This window comes from Rhinoraja longicauda, chromosome 33 (assembly GCF_053455715.1).
Source record: "Rhinoraja longicauda isolate Sanriku21f chromosome 33, sRhiLon1.1, whole genome shotgun sequence".
Classification (NCBI taxonomy): Eukaryota; Metazoa; Chordata; class Chondrichthyes; order Rajiformes; family Arhynchobatidae; genus Rhinoraja; species Rhinoraja longicauda.
Window position 1 is genome coordinate 21,106,093 of NC_135985.1, and position 20,916 is coordinate 21,127,008.

General features: G+C 46.3%; 1 protein-coding gene across 1 annotated transcript in view; it reads left to right on the forward strand.

Moving 5' to 3' along the window:
- Positions 1 to 20,916, forward strand: part of slco3a1a (solute carrier organic anion transporter family member 3A1a) — a 218,885-nt gene that overhangs the window by 1,078 nt on the left and 196,891 nt on the right.

The following is a 20,916-nucleotide window of genomic DNA, read 5'->3' on the forward strand; positions in this document are numbered from 1 at the left end:
ATCTGCAGTTATTTTCTTATACCCCCCAATATAACATCGGTCGGATTACATTGCATTTTTATTTGCAAATGTCTTCAGCCCTCTTCCAGTCTCGGTGCCCTACTGCAGTGAAACCAGGGGCGAAACTGAATTAATTCACCCAGTCCCGTGGTGGTGCAATTCTGTTGGGTTTTCGCGGTGCATAAAAACCATTCATGTGTGTGCAGGAACATAAGACATGTGTGGTCACACACACTGACACGCAGAAACACAAGCGTGTCGGAACAAAGACTGGGGATAATCGTTAGCTAAAGCACGATAGATTGCTGTTTCTATGGAAACATACAGTGGTTGCTGGGGACTTACATAACTGTCATCAATCAGTTATAAAGTATGGTATTAGGGTGTGTGTCTGGTCGGTTGTAAGCATTTTGCTTTCCGTTTGCATTTCCACTGCTCACAGTTGTATCAGGAGAACAGAAATGAATAATGTCTTTACCTTAGGGTCAGTAGCTAACTTTATGTTCAGGCTATGTGCCTGTTTATTGGCTGCCTTGTGCTGGTTGGTGTATCTCCTCTCTCTCTCTCTCTCTATCGCTCTCTCTCTCTCTCTCTCTCTCTCGCTCTCTCTCTCTCTCTCTCTTGGACTCTTTCCCTCCTCTCCCCCCTAACTCTGCACAGGTGTAGCAAGTGGCCCTGAGGGTGAATTTTCCCAACCACTCGCGTGTTTAATATTGGATTACCTGTCCTTTATTCAGAGGGATAATTTCATCAATCTGAACTATTGTTATCATTTCCCATTGCCGCTCCTAGGTTCACATAATAAGCAATGGCATGATCACATTGAATGGCGGTGCTGGCTCGAAGGGCCGAATGGCCTACCCCTGCACCTATTGTCTATTGTCTATTGTCAACCCAGTGGTATGAACATTGATTTCTCTAATTTCAAGTAACCCCTGCATTCCTGTGCTCTCCCTCCATCCCCCATATTAGTTGTCACACTAGTTCCACTGTGTCCCTGTATCCCCTCATTGTCATCTCTTCACCAGCAACAATGGGCCGTTATAGGCTCTACCCTGCCTTGGTCAGCTATTGCCGACCCTGATCTGCACTGGCTTTTCCCTTCCTCCAGTTCCCCCCGTCAGTTTCAGTCTGAAGAAGGGGTTCCAACCCGAAACAAACGTCACCCATCCTTGTTCTCCAGAGGTGCTGCATGACCTGCAGAGTTACTCCGGCACTTTGTGTCCATCTTCACCATTTCCCATGTGTTGGGAGCCCGTTCTCATCAAAGGCGAACATTGATGACTCATCCACGATGAAAAGTGAAGGACAACACCTCAAACCTGGCGAGCCTGCAATGATCCCGCACTACTTTAGGCTTCTCAAACTTGGACTGCCCACAACAGGATCTGCAAACCGCTGGAGAGGTGCCACCAGCATTGCCTCCACAGAATTCTCCCACTCCACCAGTTGAATCAGCTATCCAACATCAGCATTCTCTCAAGGTATCAGTTCAGTTGAGTTTATTGTCACTTGCATTCCTGTGGCGTGTACGGTGAGAAAGCTTTTGTGGCGTGCCAGCCAGTCAGCAGAAAGACAATCTCTGTGGTCTGCAGTCAGTACCTGGGCTACTGCATGTTGCCCCTTGGCTACTGTAGTCCTCACCTGGGCTACCGTAGTCTCCACCTGGGCCAGTGCAGACTCACCCTGGGCAACTGCAGACTCTACCACAGCTACTGTAGTCTTCATCTGGGCCACTGCAGTCTCCACCTGGGCTTTCACAAGTTTCAAGTTGGCTCTGACTGAGCAGTGCACTATATTTGGAGAAGGGGTCAATAGACAATAGACAATAGGTGCAGGAGTAGCCCATTCGGCCCTTCCAGCCAGCACCACCATTCAATGCGATCATGGCTGATCATTCTCAATCAGTACCCCGTTCCTGCCTTCTCCCCATACCCCCTGACTCCGCTATCCTTAAGAGCTCTATCTAGCTCTCTCTTGAATGCATTCAGAGAATTGGCCTCTAATGCTTTCTAAGGCAGTGAATTCCACAGATTTACAACTCACTGACTGAAAAAGTTTTTCCTCATCTCCGTTCTAAATGGCCTACCCCTTATTCTTGAACTGTAGCCCCTCGTTCTGGACTCCCCAAACATTGGGAACATGTTCTCTGCCTCTAACTTGTCCAACCCCTTAATAATCATATGTTTCGATAAGATTCCCTCTCATCCTTCTAAATTCCAGTGTATTCAAGCCAAGCCGCTCCAGTCTTTCAACATATGACAGTCCTGCCATTCCGGGAATGAACCTAGTAAACATACGCTGCACGCCTTCAATAGCAAGAATATCCTTCCTCAAATTTGGAGACCAAAACTGCACACAGTACGCCAGGTGCGGTCTCACTAGGGCCCTGTACAACTGCAGAAGGACCTCTTTGCTCCTATACTCAACTCCTCTTGTTATGAAGGCCAACATTCCATTGGCTTTCTTTACTGCCTGCTGTACCTGCATGCTTCCTTTCAGTGACTGATGCACTAGGACACCCAGATCTCGTTGTACGTCCCCTTTTCCTAACTTGACACCATTCAGATAATAATCTGCCTTCTCATTCTTAGCAAACAACGTACTGACTTTAACGTAGCATGCACCATGCAGATCCACAGATTGCCACCAGCCAGCACTCCGAAGCATAGTTTCCCTAGCCCTTGACAGCATCCTTGTGAATGTCCTCTGCTGCCTCTCGCGTCCCATTGCACCCTTCCTGTGCTGTGCCCTGCAGACTGGCAGGAGAATCCATCGCAAGAATCATTTAGAAAGGAATTCTGGAAGGAATATTGTTGTGGAAATCGGGAGGTCACATTCGTGAAGGCTTTTTGTGCCAATGGAGCATTTCAAGGAGCACAGTTGGTTCCTATCAAAGGAAAACAAATGAAGGTGAGGTACAAAGCATGCACGTTCTAATTGAATAGCTGGAGGGCCGTTGTTCCGGACATTGTACAGTAAAACTCCGATAACCTGGCACCCTCGGGATTTTGGTAGTGCCAGACAACAGAATTTCTGCACGATTGCACATTGCTTTAATTAATACCTGCTTTTATTTTACTTTTAAATTAAAAAATCAGTTACACAATAGTGTAATGGTATAACGGCTGATAGACCTGCTCCCTCACGGCGCCAAAGACCCGGGTTCGATCCTGACCTCGGGTGCTGTCTGTGCAGAGTTTGCACGTTCTCTTCTATGGCCATCTGCAGCTAGGACTGTGCAAAGCGGTGCCAAAATCTGGGGACTTTTGCATACAGACTCAGTGGGCTGTTTCTATGCACAGGGTATTTAATCGACAGTTGTATTTATGTGCGGCAATAATCTCACTGATCTACATGTAAAAAAATGTATTTCACTCTACCTTGGTAGACGTGACAATAAACTAACCATTGACCGCTTGGGTTTCCTCCAAGAACTCTGGTTTCCCCCCGCATCTCAAAGACGAGTGGGTTTGTAGGTTGATTAGCCTCTGTAAATTGCCTCTAGTGTGCAGGGAGTGGATGAGACAGTGGGATCACATGGAACTAGTCTGCGGAACAGGCGGCATCTCTGGAGAGAAGGAATGGGTGACGTTTCGGGTCTCCACTCGAAATGTCACCCATTCCTTCTCTCCAGCGATGCTGCCTGTCCCGCTGAGTTAACCTGGCATTTTGTGTCCATCTCTAGTGTAAACCAGCATCTGCAGTTCCTTCCGACACGTACAACTAGTCTGTAAGGGTGATCGATGGTCGTCGTGGACTTGGTGGTCCAAAGGGCCTGTTTCCATGCTTCATCTGTAAACCAAACTAAACTAAGCTCATTCATTTGACAGTGAATTCAGTGAGGTTTAAAGGGAGCGGAAAATATGCAAGCAAACTGCCCCTATGTAGCCCCAAACCTCCAACCTGCCTCATTGCAGCCTTTGCACATTTTTTCAATCTGCACTTTCTCTGTAGCTGCAACATTATATTCTGCCTAGGAAGGAACTGCAGATGCTGGTTTAAATCGAATATACACACAAAATGCTGGAGTAATGCTGACTCTCAGTCTGAAGAAGGGTCTCAACCCGAAACGTCACCCATTCCTTCTCTCCAAAGTTGCTGCCTGTCCCGCTGAGTTACTACAGCTTCTTGCGTCTATCTTTACATGATATTCAGCACTCTGTCTATTTTCTCTTTTGCACTGTTTGACATACCTCCTGGATGGTTTTAGTTGCCGGGATAACACACAAAACAAAACGTCTCAGTGGGTCTCGGTACGGACTGATCATGATAGGGTGTGACCTACCAGAGACTTGCTGTAATTCCTATTTTCGAAATTAGTCACGGGATTTGGGCATCAGATCAAGGCCAAATCTTTTTTGGCTCTCACAGGGTGGCTACCAAAACCATTCCAGATGAAAGTCCGTCCACAGGGGCAGGTATTGGATGTCAGCTTTCCAACTTGAAATACAATTTGGGAACTAGATGGGTTTTCATGGGAAACTGATCCATGTACAAGATCACTATAATTAATAATAGCATTTTTTAACACTAATAATAGCATTTTGAACCATTTTTTAACTTGCGTGAAAAGGCACTATCTAGCTTTAGCAGCGGGATTCAAACTTACTTATTCAAACTTGCACAGTGGTGCAACAGTAGAGTTGATGTCTCACAGTGCCAGAGACCCAGGTTCAATCCTGACTACAGGTGCTGCCTGTACAGAGTTTGTACGTTCTCAGGTTTTCCCCAGGTGCTTCTTTTTATCAGAATCAGAATAGCCTTTATTGTCATCCAAAAAAACAAGTCTTTTGGACAAAATTCTGTTACCCACAGTCCAACAATAAGAGCAATAAAAATAAAGCAATAACACACACACACAATCACAAACCAACACAAAACAAAAAAAAACATCCATCACAGTGAGTCTCCTCCAGTCACCTCCTCACTGTGATGGAAGGCCAGAATGTATTTTCTCTTCCCCTGCCATCTTCTCCCGTGGTCAGGCTGTTTGAAGTTGCCACGTTGGGGCGGTTGTGGCTCCCGACATTGAAGCCCCCGCCGGGCGGAGAAAATCCCGCGGTCTATTCCAGGCCGCGCCGGACGGTGAAAGGTCCGCGGCGGGCCAACCCAAGCCCCGCGATTCGGGGCGGGCGAAGACGCTGCCACTGCCGGAGCTCCCGATGTCGGCCCCCACCCAGGGGCCTGCGGGCTTCTGATAACCACACGGTCCGCGGCCGAAGCCTCCGGAGCCTCCAAAGGAGAGTCGCAGCTGCTTTCGCAGCTCCACCACAGCCTCCGAAGGCAGCCAGCTCCGCGGATGGTAAGTCCGGTCCGCGGGCTCTGTGAACCAGAGCCCAGGTGGTCCCGGCAGGAGGCCGCCAGCTCCAGGTGTTTGGCCGATGGTAGGCCGCAGCGGGAACGGAGACACCACCCAGAAAACAAAGGTCAGGACTCCGTTCAGAAGAGACAATTTTACAGTTCCCCCCCCACCCCCCCACACATAGTACACAACCACAAAAAACACTACATCACATCTAAGCACTACAATTAAGACAAAAAACAACAAAAAACACAAAAGACAAATGGACTGCAGGTGAGCCACAGCTGCTGGGCGGCCCCACCACTTGGTATTTCCTTGCAAACAGCATAATGCTAAGGTAGACTGGGCACAGCACAATGAAAAGGTTGGCATTTGATGCGTTTACTGGAGGAGTTCCAGAGATGAGGATATTTGGACCTTGCTACAGGATATGGATGGGTTGAGTGAGTGGGCAAACACTTGGCACGTGGAGTTTCATGAAGGAGCATGTGTGAGACCAGCAACTGTGGGAAGAGGAATAAATGGTACTTTATGGTCACATGTCCCTAGGTGCCGTGAAATTCCTTTTCAGAAACTGTTCAGTACAAATCTTACAATACATAAGCACAATCATACTCAAGGTCAGAAGATCCAAAGTCAGACTCTGCTGGGCAAGTTGGACATGTTGGCCGATGTGGGCAAATTGGGCCAAAGGGCCTGTTTCCACACTGTATGACTCTATGATACTATGACTATGACTACTATCTAAATGTAGGCATACACAGATAAACGGAGAGCTGAGGGATCCGAGTGTTATTGTACATGAAACGTAAAAGGTTAGCGAGCTGATGAGACAAATCATTAAGAAAGCAAGTGATATATTGGCCTTTATTGCCAGGGAATTTTTTTAGAGATGCAGCGTGAGAACAGGCCCTTCAGCCCACCGAGTTCGCACCGACCAGCGACCCCCATACATTAACACTATCCAACACGCACATGAGGGACAATCTCACATTTATACCAAGCCAATTAACCTACAAACTTGTACGTCTTTGGAGTGTGGGAGGAAACCGAAGATCTCGGAGAAAACCCACGCAGGTCACGGGGAGAACGTACAAAAAAGCCCCTGTAGTCGGGATCGAATCCGGGTCTCTGGCGCTGTAAGGCAGCAACTCTATCGCTACGCCACGTTGCCCACTCTCATTGGCGTTTAAAAATAGAATTGTATTGTTATAATTACACAGAGTATTGGTGAGGCAGCACCTCAAGTACTGGACACACTTTTGGTCCCTTTGTATAAGAGGATGCACTGGCATTGGAGGCAGTGCAGAAGAGATTCACTTGGCCACCTCTGGAGGAGTTTGGTGTTTAGAAGAATGAGGTTGATCTCACTGAAATATATTGTAAGGGGGCAAGACTGGGTGGTCTGATAGGGGGATGGCCTTGAAGGTGGGGATATCATTACAAGTTGACACACAGAGCACAGGGTAAACGACAAGAGTCTTTTACCCAGGTTTCGGGGAATCATGAACCAGAGGACATTGGTTTAAGGTGAAAGGAGAAAGCTGAGAACCCGAGGGGCAACTTTTCCACACGGAGGGTGGTGGGTATATGGAAAGAGTTGCCAGAGGAGGTAGTTGAGGCAGGTACTGTAACAACATTTAAAAAACACGGATAATTTTAATTAATTTATTAGCCACGTATGTAAACACACAAGGAATTTGATTTGCCAACAGTTATACAAAAAAGCAACAAGATACATAACCACATAGGACAGGTTTAGAGGGATACTAGAGGTTGGGCCCAAACCTCTTCTGCATTGGTGCAGCCCCTTCTCCTCCCCCCCCCCCACCTCCCCCTCCCCTCCACCCCTCCCTCCCACCTCCGCCCCTCCCTCTCTCCTCCCCTCCCCCCACTCCATCCCCCTCAACCGCCATCCTCCCTCCTCTCCCCCTCCCTCCTCTCCCCCTCCCTCCACCCCCCTCCCTCCCTCCTCCTCCCTCCCTAGGCGATTGATTTAAACTTAAAAATGTGAATAACTTTAATAATATAACTCTGATTTCAATGAAACTTCTTCCATTAGCCCCAAAGGGACGACGGTGAGTAAGGTGGGCCTAAAATAATCGCGCTATCGTGTAATGTTTTGGCTGTAGTTCACGAACAAACAAACAAACAAACGAGAGATATTATATAGATGGGCCAAACGAGGGCAGGTGGGAGTAGTGTAGAAGGGGCATCTTGGTCGGCATAGGCAAGATGGGCCGAAGGGCCTATTTCCATGCTGTATGACTCTAGGTTAAGGGTCGAGGAATTTCTTCTTACAAGCGAGTAAATCTCGGAATGTTTTTACTTTCGTGGCTAGATCCCTGGGTTTATTTGGGGAATTGGCATAGAAGAGATATTGAGTACTGGAGTGAATCAGGTATGATTGTATTTGGGCAGTGAGCATTCAGGGGCCAACTCCTGCTCCTAATTTCTTGTGACTTTGTTCTGTTTGCAAGGTTTAACCAGGGAGGCTTAGGTTGTTTAGTTTAAAGATACAGCGCAGAAACAGGCCCTTCGATCCACCGATGCCACGCTGACCATTGATCGCCCGTACAAGCATGTTCTATGTTATCCCATTTTCTCATCCACTCCCAACACACCAGGGGCCAATTACAGAGGGCCAATTAACCAACACACCTGCACGTTTTGGGATGGAGGAGGGAATCAGAGCACCCGGAGGAAACCCAGACAGTCACAGGGAGAACGTGCAAACTCCACACAGGTAGCCCCCGAGGTCAGGGTCAAATGCGGGACTCTGGCCGTGTGGGGCAGCAGTTGGGTTGCCAACTTCCTCACTCCCAAATAAGGGACAAATGGTGTCATCACCGCGCCTCGCCCCACATGACCTCACCCAGCCAGCGGCCACGTGCTCCTGCTCCATCAATGGCAGCCGCCCGTGCCGGGGGGCAGGTTGCTATGCAACCTCCATCAGGCAGGGCCTGGGCGTATAGTGTCAAGGCATACAGTGTCCAGGCCTACAGTGTCCAGGCCTACAGTGTCCGGGCCTACAGTGTCCAGGCCTACATCACCATCCGGGCCTAATACCGGACAGGACAAATCAATTTAGCCCAAAATACGGGATGTCCCGGCTAATACGGGACAGTTGGCAACCATGGGCAGCAGCTCTACCAGCTGCACCTCTGTGCTGCCCACAGCTTTATTCTTGAAGTAATCAAAGCTGAGAGGAAGTGTGAAAGATCATGCCTTGGATGTGATGAAGAGATAGAAGCTTATCCTATTAGTTGATGATTGAAGTGGCAGGTGGCTCAGACTTAAAATGTTGGGCAGAGATACAAGGAGCGTGTGAAGAAGTACATTCTACCTCAGAATGTTTATTTCCTGAAACTCTTTAGACTTTAGAGATACAGCGCAGAAACAGGCCCTGCAGCCCAGGCTGACCAGCGATCACCCCGTACACTAGCACTATCCGACACTCGAGGGAGAATTTTATTTATTTTTTACCAAAGCCAATTAGCCTACAAACCTGTACATCTTTGGCGTGTGGGAGGAAACCGGAGCACCCTGAGAAAACCCACGTGGTCACTGGGAGAGGGTACAAACTCCATGCAGACAGTACCCAAGGTCAGGATTGAACCCAGGTTATTGGCGCTGTGGGGGAACAACTCTACTGCTGTGCCACCATGCCACCTTCTCACTGACTGAACAGCAATAGAGACAGAATCAGATTCAGTTCCAAAGGGAAGTTATATAGGCACTTGAGAGAGACCAATTTACAGAGTTACAGTGAAAGAACAGACTGATGAGATTGCTCTATTAGACCCAGTATGACTTGATGGGCTGAATGGCTTCTTCTATTACAATTATATGATCCTTTGTTGCATCTTTTGGGAATATCACTCCACTTCCCAGGAAATGATGATGCAAACATTTCCCATTGCCTCTCAGAAATAGGGTGGCACAGTGTTAGAGCTGCTGCCTCACAACGTCAGAGACCTGGGTTCGATCCTGACCTCGGGTGCCGCCTGTATGGAGTTTACACCTTCTCCCTGTGACTGTGTGGGTTTCCTCCGGATGTCCTGGTTTTCTCCCACATCCGCAAGACGTGCGGGTTTGCTGGTCGCTATAACATAGCAAAGAAGAGTGGGAAGCCAGAGGATTGGGACTCTTAAAGAGCAACAGAAGATAACTAAAAAGGCAATACGGGGAGAAAAGATGAGGTACGAGGGTAAGCTAGCCAATAATATAAAGGAGGATAGTAAAAGCTTTTTTAGGTATGAGACGAGGAAAAAAATAGTCAAGGCAAATGTGGGTCCCTTGAAGACAGAAGCAGGGGAATTTATTATGGGAAACAAGGAAATGGCAGACGAGTTGAACCGATACTTTGGATCTGTCTTCACTAAGGAAGATACAAACAATCTCCCAGATGTTCTAGTGGCCAGAGATCCTAGGGTGATGGAGGAACTGAAGGAGATTCACATTAGGCAGGAAATGGTGTTGGGTAGACTGATGGGACTGAAGGCTGATAAATCCCCAGGGCCTGATGGTCTGCATCCCAGAGTACTTAAGGAGGTGGCTCTAGAAATTGTGGACGCATTGGTCATCATTTTCCAATGTTCTATAGATTCAGGATCAGTTCCTGTGGATTGGAGAGTAGCTAATGTTATCCCACCTTTTAAGAAAGGAGGGAGAGAGAAAACGGGAAATTATAAACCAGTTAGTCTGACATCAGTGGTGGGGAAGATGCTGGAGTCAATTATAAAAGAAGAAATTGCGGAGCATTTGGATAGCAGTAACAGGATTGTTCCGAGTCAGCATGGATTTACGAAGGGGAAATCATGCTTGACTAATCTTCTGGAATTTTTTGAGAATGTAACTAGGAAAATTGACAGGGGAGAGCCGGTGGATGTGGTGTACCTCGACTTTCAGAAAGCCTTTGACAAGGTCCCACACAGGAGATTAGTGGGCAAAATTAGAGCACATGGTATTGGGGGTAGGGTACTGACATTGATAGAAAATTGGTTGGCAGATAGAAAGCAAAAAGTGGGGATAAATGGGTCCCTTTCAGAATGGCAGGCAGTGACTAGTGGGGTACCGCAAGGCTCGGTGCTGGGACCGCAGCTATTTACAATATATATTAATGACTTGGATGAAGGGATTAAAAGTACCTTTACCAAATTTGCAGATGATACAAAGCTGGGTGGTAGTGTGAACAGTGAGGAAGATACTATGAGGTTGCAGGGTGACTTGGACAGGTTGTGTGAGTGGGCGGATGCATGGCAGATGTAGTTTAATGTGGATAAGTGTGAGGTTATCCACTTTGGTGGTAAGAATAGGAAGGCAGATTATTATCTGAATGGTGTCAAGTTAAGAAAAGGGGGCGTACAACAAGATCTGGGTGTCCTAGTGCATCAGTCACTGAAAGGAAGCATGCAGGTACAGCAGGCAGTGAAGAAAGCCAATGGAATGTTGGCCTTTATAACAAGAGGAGTTGAGTATAGGAGCAAAGAGGTCCTTCTGAAATTGTACAGGGCCCTAGTGAGACCGCACCTGGAGTACTGTGTGCAGTTTTGGGCTCCAAATTTGAGGAAAGATATTCTTGCTATTGAGGGCGTGCAGCGTAGGTTTACTAGGTTAATTCCCGGAATGGCGGGTCTGTCATATGTTGAAAGACTGGAGCGGCTAGGCTTGTATATACTGGAATTTAGAAGGATGAGAGGGGATCTTATCAAAACATATAAGATTATTAAGGGGTTGGACATGTTAGAGGCAGAAAACATGTTCCCAATGTTGGGGGAGTCCCGAACCAGGGGCCACAGTTTAAGAATAAGGGGTAGGCCATTTAGAACGGAGATGAGGAAAAACATTTCAGTCAGAGAGTTGTGAATCTGTGGAATTCTCTGCCTCAGAAGGCAGTGGAGGCCAATTCTCTGAATGCATTCAAGAGAGAGCTAGATAGAGCTCTTAAGGATAGCGGAGTCAGGGGGTATGGGGAGAAGGTAGGAATGGGGTACTGATTGAGAATGATCAGCCATGATCACATTGAATGGTGGTGCTGGCTCGAAGGGCCGAATGGCCTACTCCTGCACCTATTGTCTATTGTCTAAAATCGCCCCCAGTATGTAGGGGAGCGGATGCGAAAGTGATATAACATAGGACGAGTGTGGACGGGGGATCGATGATCAGCCTGTGTCCGATGGGCCGAAGGGCCTGTTTTCCTGCTGTATCCATTCAATCCATCAAAATAGTCGAAATGCTGATGGTCGTTGTTCTCCCATTAAAAATCAGAGTTGAAATAGAGCCGGTTCTCTATTTCCTTGATGCGTGTGACAATGTTGCTTAAATCAGGTGGAAATAACACCATTAAAGCCACGCCAATTACTTAAATCGCTGCAGAATGGTTTTGCAGAGCTGAGTGCTTAGAAATTACGATGGAAATACACTGACAAAGAGCAATATTGCTGAAGGATATCATCTTGATATCACTATCTTTCTTCAACATTTTCCCAGCCAGACTGATTGCAGCCGAGACAATATTTTTGAAGGTTTAATAGAATGTAGATGGAAATGTCTTTTTATATTTCTGACACTGCGAAATATAGTAATCACAGTGAATAAAAAAACACAGTATAATCCTTCAAGTCCTCTGGCCTTGTGAATAATTGTTATTTTATTCTGATATCCATCAGATGTAAAGTTTCTTCTTAAAATCCACATCTTCCCGCAAAAGCCTCCAGCAAGGAATGCTTCATTCTTGTATTAATGTTTATTCAGTATTTACCCGTGTTTGTAATCTTTGGGTACTTTTTGTCAGGTTTAAGAGTTGGTTCCGGACAAGAATATTTGACCTTGCAGCAACAAGGAACTGCAGATGCTGGTTTATTTTTTTAAAAGACTCAAAGTGCTGGAGTAACTTGGCGGGGGCAAGCAGCATCTCTGCAGAACATGGATGGCTGACGTTACGGGTCAGAACCCTTCAAAGGGTCTCGACCTGAAACGTCACCCATCGATGTTCTCCAGAGATTCTGCCCTGTTTTTTATTCCGAGAACTCTTTAAAGTTAATAACTGTTAATAACCGGCACAATCAGCAGAGATAAAATGCAATTTTATGAAATTTTTTAACCACCTTTAATTAGAAAGTGAACCGTATGCTCGGAATAAAAATTATAAGGATAATTAGTTAAACATGATTGGTGTTATGCTGTCTCAGGCTGAGGTTGCAGCAGATGTCATCTGCTTTTCACGATAGGAATAATCCCGAGATGGTGCATTTTGGAAATCCAAACGGATGCACGTCATATACAGTGAATGATCGGGTGCAAAGGAATTGAATTGAATCTGAATTGAATGAATACTTTATTGTCGCATGTGACAAGTGACTGTGAAATCCTTTGCTTGCATACCCAAGGGATGCAAATAGTCACCCATAAAGAGCGCTTACAAAGTTGCCAATTCCCCCCCCCCCCCGGGCCAGGTCCCCCTTTGTTCTTCCCCCTCTCCCTTCCACCCTCCCTCACGGCTGGGTCCTCCATTGTCCATTATTGTTGAATAGAGACATATCTCTATACTAAAACTCTCGTTTGTTTGTTTGTTTGTTCCTGAACTACAGCCAAAGCGGTACACGATAGCGCGACAATTTTAGGCCCACCTTACTCACCGTCGTCCCTTTGGTGCTAATGGGAGAAGTTTCATCGAAATGGGTGTTATATTTTTAAAGTTATTCACATTTTAAAGTTTAAATCTAGGGAGAGAGGGTGGAGGGAGGGAGGGAGGGGGTGGAGGGAGGGGGGGGGAGGGAGGGAGGGGGAGGAGGATAAGGGGGGTTGAGGGGGGATGGAGTGTGGGAGGAGGGGAAGAGAGAAGAGGGAGGAGAGGGGGAGTGGAAGGCAGGGGAGGGACGGGGTAGGGGGAGGGGGAGAGGGCAGGGGTGGAAGGGGGGAGGGGGAGGGAGAGGAGAGGGCGCTGCACCAATGCAGGAGAGGTTTGGGCCCAACGGGTCCACTTGGTCTAGTAGTACACAGTTGGTTCAAATCCATTGTTCTTGGAACGTGGCTGCACAGGTGGTCAGGGTGGTGAAGAAAGCTTTGGCTTGCCTGCTTTCATGGGTCAGGGTATAGAATATCAAATTTGGGATGTAATACGGCAACTTTCCAAAACACTAGTATGACCTAGTTGACCCTTTATGATAAAGGGTATAGCTATTCCCTTCATCCTCTGTCTGTGCATTGTGGATGGCCTGATTGTAATCATGTTTAGTCTTTCCGCTGACTGGTTAGCACGCAACAAAAACCTTTCACTGTACCTGGGTCCACGTGACAGTAAACAAAATTAAAACATTTGGAGCATTGTATGCACTGTGTACAATAGACAATAGACAATAGGTGCAGGAGTAGGCCATTCGGCCCTTCGAGCCAGCACTGCCATTCAATGTGATCATGGCTGATCATTCTCAATCAGTACCCCATTCCTGGGACTTGGCCTCCACTGCCTTCTGAGGCAGAGAATTCCACAGATTCACAACTCTCTGACTGAAAAAGTTTTTCCTCATCTGCGTTCTGTAGGAAGGATGTGGTTGCTTTGGAGAGGGTGCGGAGGAGATTCACCAGGATGTTGCTTGGGCTGTGAGGGACTATAGTTATGGGAAGAGCTTGGTGAGGTGTAGCTCATTTGTAATGGGGGGAGGGGGGGTCAGGAGGCTGAGAAATGAGCAGACAGAGGCCCAGAGAAAGTAGATAGTCAGACTATTTTACCGTGGTAGAGTTACCAAAAAACAAGAGGCTTTAGGTTGAGAGGAAAGAGAGGAAAGAGTCTTGAAAGGGAATTTGAAGGGACTTGTTTTGCACAGAGTTTTTTGTATAGAAAGTTGTTGATATCTGGAACTCGCTGCCAGAGGAGGTGGTGGGAATGTAATTGTAATTAATTTATTAGGTTAATTGGCTTGGTAAAATGTAAAAATTGTCCCTAGTAGGTGTAGGATGGTGTTAATGTGTGGGGATCGCTGGGCGGCGCGGACCCGGTGGGCCGAAGGGCCTGATTCCGCGCTGTATCTCTGAACTAAACTAAATTTGATTTGCCATACAGTCATACCAAAAAAGCACCAACACACACAACTCCATAACAATCAACGTAAAAATCCACCATTCTCTCCCACAGTCAGTGTGATCGAAGCTCCTGGATCTGAATCAGATACAATCACTGTGTTTAAAAGACATTGAGACGGACACTTAAAAGATAAGGCACAGAAGAATATGGGTATAATGCGGGCAAATGGGACTAGTTCAGAATTAAAGTGCACAATGCAGAAATGATTGCTGATTGTCAGTCCCTTTGTCAAGTGAGGGTATTAATGGGTTAACTAGTCATGGCAGTTTCAGTGATACAGCATGAAAACAAGCCCACTGAGTCTGCTCTGACCAGTGATCCCCACACATTAACACTATCTTACACGCACTAGGGACAATTTACAATTACAATTATACCAAGCCAATTAACCTATATACCTGTACGCCTTTGGAGTGTGGGAGGAAACCGGATATCCTGGGGAAAGCCCACGCAGGTCATGGGGAGAATGTACAAACTCCGTACAGACAGCACCCGTTGTCAGGATGGAACCCGGGTCTCTGGCGCTGTGAGGCAACGACTCTACTGCTGTGCCACCGTGCCGCCCACAGGGAAATGGAGTTGAGTCCCAGAACCATAATCATTGAATGGTGGCACAGCCTTGAGGGACCATTTCATCCAATAACTGTAGCAGGGCCGGCATTTATTGCCCACCCCTGATTGTCCCTGAGAAGGTGGTGCCAAGCCATCACATAGAACTGCACAGCACAAGAGCAGGCCCTTCAGCCCACCATTTTGGTACCGAACATGATATCAATGTGAACTAACCTCCGCTGCCGGCACATGATTCACACCCCCTACATTCCATGCGTATTTACACGCCTACCTAAAAACCCCTTAAGCACAATGATTTTATTTCACAAAATGCTGGAGTAACTCAGCAGGTCAGGCAGCATCTCAGGAGAGAAGGAATGGGTGACGTTTCAGGTCGACACCATTCTTCAATCTGAAGAAGGGTCTCGACCCGAAACATCACCCATTCCTTCTCTCCTGAGATGCTGCCTGACCTGCTGAGTTACTCCAGCATTTTGTGAAATAAATACCTTCGATTTGCACCAGCATCTGCAGTTATTTTCTTACACTTTAAGCACAATGATCATCTTCTTATGATTCTGGTCTGAAGGGTGATTACCAATGGATTGGATGCTGTATCATTCAGGAAGGGTAGATGGTTCAACGACCAGCTGGTTCAGCTTCAAGGCAAGAGGGGAACAATTTAAAGGAGAGGTGTATTTTTAACTGTCCCAGGTCCTTCATTATGGGGGTTATTATGACACTGAGACACACGGGGAAGTATGGGCCATGTGGTCAAAAATCTGGAGAGATGGGTCAGTTGCAGGAGCAGAGATTTAAGGTAGGAATTCCTCTTTCATTATACGATACCCGAACATTAAGTTCTGTCCAATAAAGTCAGTTTATTGCAAAGAACATATCTCTGTGTGATTGAAGTAATTACCTCAGACTTGGGATGAACCCTTCAACCTAGTGTCCTTTGCATTCCATTTAATATTTTACAACTTCAGGTAACTGATCTAGTAACACTTCACACAGCAAACAGCACCTCAGTTTCACAATGGAAGCTTGTTGGGTTCGATGTCTTGCAATGTTAAAACAAAGAAACAAAACACTAGGTTTCTGCGCGTTTTAGATTTAAAAATAAGAAAAGATGGCAAATACACCACAAGCCTGTCCGCAAGATAGATTAACGTTTTCCAACGCAAGGGCGATCCAGCTAGATCTTAGTTTAGTTTAGTGTAGAGAATCGGCAGAAACAGGCCCTTCCGTCCACCGAGTCCGCGCCGACCAGCGATCACCCGCACACAAGTTCTGCTCCACGCACTAGGGACAATTTGTAGGGGCCAATTAACCGAGAAACTTGCATGTCTTTGGAATGTGGGAGGAAACCAGAGCACCTGGAGAAACCCCACACGGTCACAGGGAGAATGTACGAACTCCGTACAGACAGCACCCATAGGCAGGATCGAACTCAGACCTCTAGTGTTGCAAGGCAGCAGCTCTACCACTGCTGTTTCCCTAGAGCACAGTATAGGTATCACAGACAGACATCTTCCCCTGACTCTTCCTTTCAACCAGTATGAAACTGAACCAGGACAGAGTGTGGATGGCTATTAAGTGTACCTTACCACACTGATCTAGGTTAGTCTAGTTTATAGTTTACGTAGAAACACAGAAAATAGGTGCAGCAGTAGGCCATTCGGCCCTTCGAGCCAGCACCGCCATTCAATATGATCATGGTTGATCGTCCAAACTCAGTACCCCGTTCCTGCTATCTCCCCATATCCCTTGATTCCGTTAGCCCTAAGAGCTATATATAACTCTCTCTTGAGTGCATTTTTGAATATTCTCTTTGAATCATTTAATTTGTTTTTATTATTGTCATTTGTGTCAAGATACAGTGGGGAAAACAGTGTTTAGTGTGCCATTCAGTCAAAGCATACCATACGTGGTTGCAACCATTCACAACTACAAGCGTCGAATGATTATAGGGAATTATTGATATTGGTATTATTTTTTGTTGAGCAAAGGCAAGTGTGTTGAGATACAGTGGAAGATTTTGTTTGTAAGCTGTCCATCATATCATAGCACAAGTCCAATTAAACCATGCAAATGTATAGCAGGTAGTGCAAAGAGAAAAATACCAGGCTGCATTATGTAGTGGTCCAGCATTATAACGTTATAGTTTTACAGAGAAAAAGTGCAAGATCTGCAATGAGGTAGGTTGGAAGATCAGGATAACATCTTAGCTCTCTGTAGCCCTGATAATAGTGGGGAAGATACTGGAGTGACTCAGCAGGCCAGGCAGGATCTCTGGAGAGAAAGGTCAGATGACATTTCGGGTCAAAACCCTTCTTCAGATTGAGAGTCAGGGGAGAGGGAGACAGAGATATCATAGAAACATAGAAACATAGAAAATAGGTGCAGGAGTAGGCCATTCGGCCCTTCGAGCCTGTACGCACCGCCATTCAATATGATCATGGCTGATCATCCAACTCAGTATCCCGTACCTGCCTTCTCTCCATACCCCCTGATCCCTTTAGCCACAAGGGCCACATCTAACTCCCTCTTAAATATAGCCAATGAACTGGCCTCAACTACCTTCTGTGGCAGAGAATTCCACAGATTCACCACTCTCTGTGTGAAAAAAAACTTTCCCATCTCGGTCCTAAAAGACTTCCCCCTTATCCTTAAACTGTGACCCCTTGTTCTGGACTTCCCCAACATCGGGAACAATCTTCCTGCATCTAGCCTGTCCAACCCCTTAAGAATGTTGTAAGTTTCTATAATATCTCTGTCTCCCTCTCCCCTGACTCTCAATCTGAAGAAGGGTTTTGACCCGAAATGTCATCTGACCTTTCTCTCCAGAAATCCTGCCTGGCCCGCTGAGTCACTCCAGTATCTTCCCCACTATTATCAGGCTACAGAGAGCTAGGATGTTATCCTGATCTTCCAACCTACCTCATTGCAGATCTTGCACTTTTTCTCTGTAAAATCTGATGATCCCCCCTCAATCTTCTAAATTCCAGCGAGTACAAGCCGAGTCTATCCAGTCTTTCTTCATATGAAAGTCCTGCCATCCCAGGAATCAATCTGGTGAACCTTCTCTGTACTCCCTCTATGGCAAGAATGTCTTTCCTCAGATTAGGAGACCAAAAATGTACGCAATACTCCAGGTGTGGTCTCACCAATGCCCTATATAACTGCGGCAGAAGGGAAAGGTGTGAAATGGAGAGATGGTCAAGGAAAGGAAAATGTAGAGTGGATCTTTGTTAGCTGAGGGGAAGGTGACAACGAGGCATACAATCAGTAAAATGTAATCAGGAGGACCGAAGAAGCTGTTATTGAATCTAGATCCAGTTCTTTGTTTATGACAGTGTGGCGTACTGGCACCTCTGGAAAGTTAAACAACATTATTTTGTTTTTCGTTCACAAATTGATAATTAAAGTTTTGCACTGGCATTTTTTATGTTTGCAAAAAAAATAAGCACAGGTAGATCCTCTTTTGGCAAAGACTCACCATGCTCCAGTGCCTTCTTGCATCTAATAGCCTCAGGTCTCTGCAACTGTCAAGTCTGATCTGGGACTAAGAAGATAGGCATTTCATATTTCCTCACCTTTGTGCCGTTGAGAGCCGGTTTCCTGCACTGGGTTACTTGAGTATGCTCCAAAGCATAGCCCACAACTGCTTCTTAAAAGATCCCAGGCATTTTGCCTTCACTAATCTACTTTGAGGCTGGTCTCGTAAGTAGATTATAGACGAGGATATCCTTGTTAACAGTTTCAGGAAAAGAAAAGAATTCTGTTCAAAACTGCGAAGCGATGCAGTTTTGGTCACTGTTGTCCAAAGAGATACACACCAGAGAATGTACTAAATAATGGCCTGTTGGACAGGTCTCAAAACCACAGATTGCAGCTATTAGGAATGACTGAACAGGCTCATTTCCATGTTGCATAAAGACCATTGTCAGTTTTTTTAATTTGGTTTAGATTTAGTTTAGAGATACACTGTGTCACAAGCCCAATGCTCCACTGAGTCCATGCCAACCATTGATCACCTATTTACACCAGTTCGGATTTGATTTACCTGAGTTCCATACTCAGCATCAGGCCCACAGACTCCATGCTAAAAACGCTCCAGAGATGCTGCCTGACCCGTTGAGTTACTCCAGCATTTTGTGTCTATCTTCGGTTTAAACCAGCATCTGCACTTCCTTCATATACACTAGTTCCATGTTATCCCACTTCTCATCCACTCCCCGTGGATGAGTCAAAAAGTAGCCAGTCAAAAAAAAACGCCTCAGACAATCAGAGGATGAAAGATATCCCCTGCATGACCACCCTTAGCTACCTCAGCGTTTGAAATCATGCAGAAGTTTCCTCTCTTCTGTCCATCCTCTGGACTGCAGTGCATCGTCCAGAAGGCTCAAACTCTGGGAAGAGAGATGCGAGAAATCTCCAGAAGACACTCGCATGGCAATCGGTCCCTCTGAGAAACTCACACCAGGTTCCGCCCAACCGTGGATAACCTGGCGCGGTCTCAACAGACTGCGGACAGGCATGGGGGGGAGCAAACCGAACGTCCTGAAGTGGGGATACACTGAAGATGCGGCAGACTGTGAGTGCGGACGGGGCCTCCAGACTATGGAACATCTCCTGAGCTGTGACATGCTGCATGACACACGCACTGTAAAGGATCTTGCAGAGGCTAACGACGTGGCACTAAAATCTGTTCGCTGTTGGCAAACAACTGTGTGATGACACGAATAAATAAATAAAATCCACTCCCTACACACGCGGGGCAATTTACATGGGCCATCTGGGGTCCCCAGAGCCCCAATCACAACTCTGCTCAGCCACAGTCTTGTCCTCAAGAGGCATAGAGACATAAAAGACCATTCAGCCCACCTTCCTCTCCTGTCTATCCACCACTATCCACCACATTTGTAGATATTTCCAATGACAGGCACAATGTCAAGCCCAGAGGTTCATAAAACACAGATACACACCCTTTGGTCCATAAAGTTTGTAAAACTGCAGAGAATGGTGGGGAGGGAGTGGACTCTGATAGGGTAAAACCAGAGTGAGTGTAGGGTTTCTCTGGAAATTGGGGTGTGGAAAGAATCTGGAGCACCCGGAGGTAACTCATGAGGACACAGGGAGAACGTGCAAACTCCACACTTACAGCACCCAAGCTCAGGATCACACCCAGGTCTCGGGCGCTGTGAAGCAGTGACTCTACCAGCTGCACCACTGTGCCACTGTGGTCTTGTCCATAGTTTTAAAGTGGCACTCAGAAGCAGAAAATGGCAGCCCTATCTTCTCCAAATGATAGTGACCACAACAGACAATTAGTCATTTCAAAGCTGACGTTAAAGCTTCAGCTTATTGTAGAAACCCATTACGAACTATATATATATATATATATATATATATATATAATTATCATGGGGTATATATATATATATATATATAATTATCATGGGGTAGCGATTGATCAAAATGCCCATGGACTTCGTAACTCAACCTGATCTCTGATAGATCATTTCAAATATATAATGCCCTTTGAGAGATCTGTAGCCGAGAACAAGGGCATGCATCCCATTCTGCCAGCACTGGTTCGTGAATGAAACTGTTCAATTTGTCTCAGTTACTCATTCCCAGATCTCCTTCCAAATTTTCCCCATAATTATATTTTATGAATTACCCAAAAAGGACATTCATCGAATATTGGGCAGCACAGTGGTGCAGCTGTCAGAGCTGCTGCCTCACAGCACCAGAGTCCCAGGTTCGATCCTGACCTCGGGTGTTGTATGTGTGGAGTTTGCACGTTCTTCTTGTGACCTTGTGGGGTTTTTTTTCCGTGAGTGCTCCGGTTTCCTGCCACATCCCAAAGACATGGGGGTTTGTAAGTTTATGGGTCCCCATAAATTGTCCCTGGTGTCTGGGGATTAACATAGAACTAGTATGAATGGGTGATCGATGGTCAGTG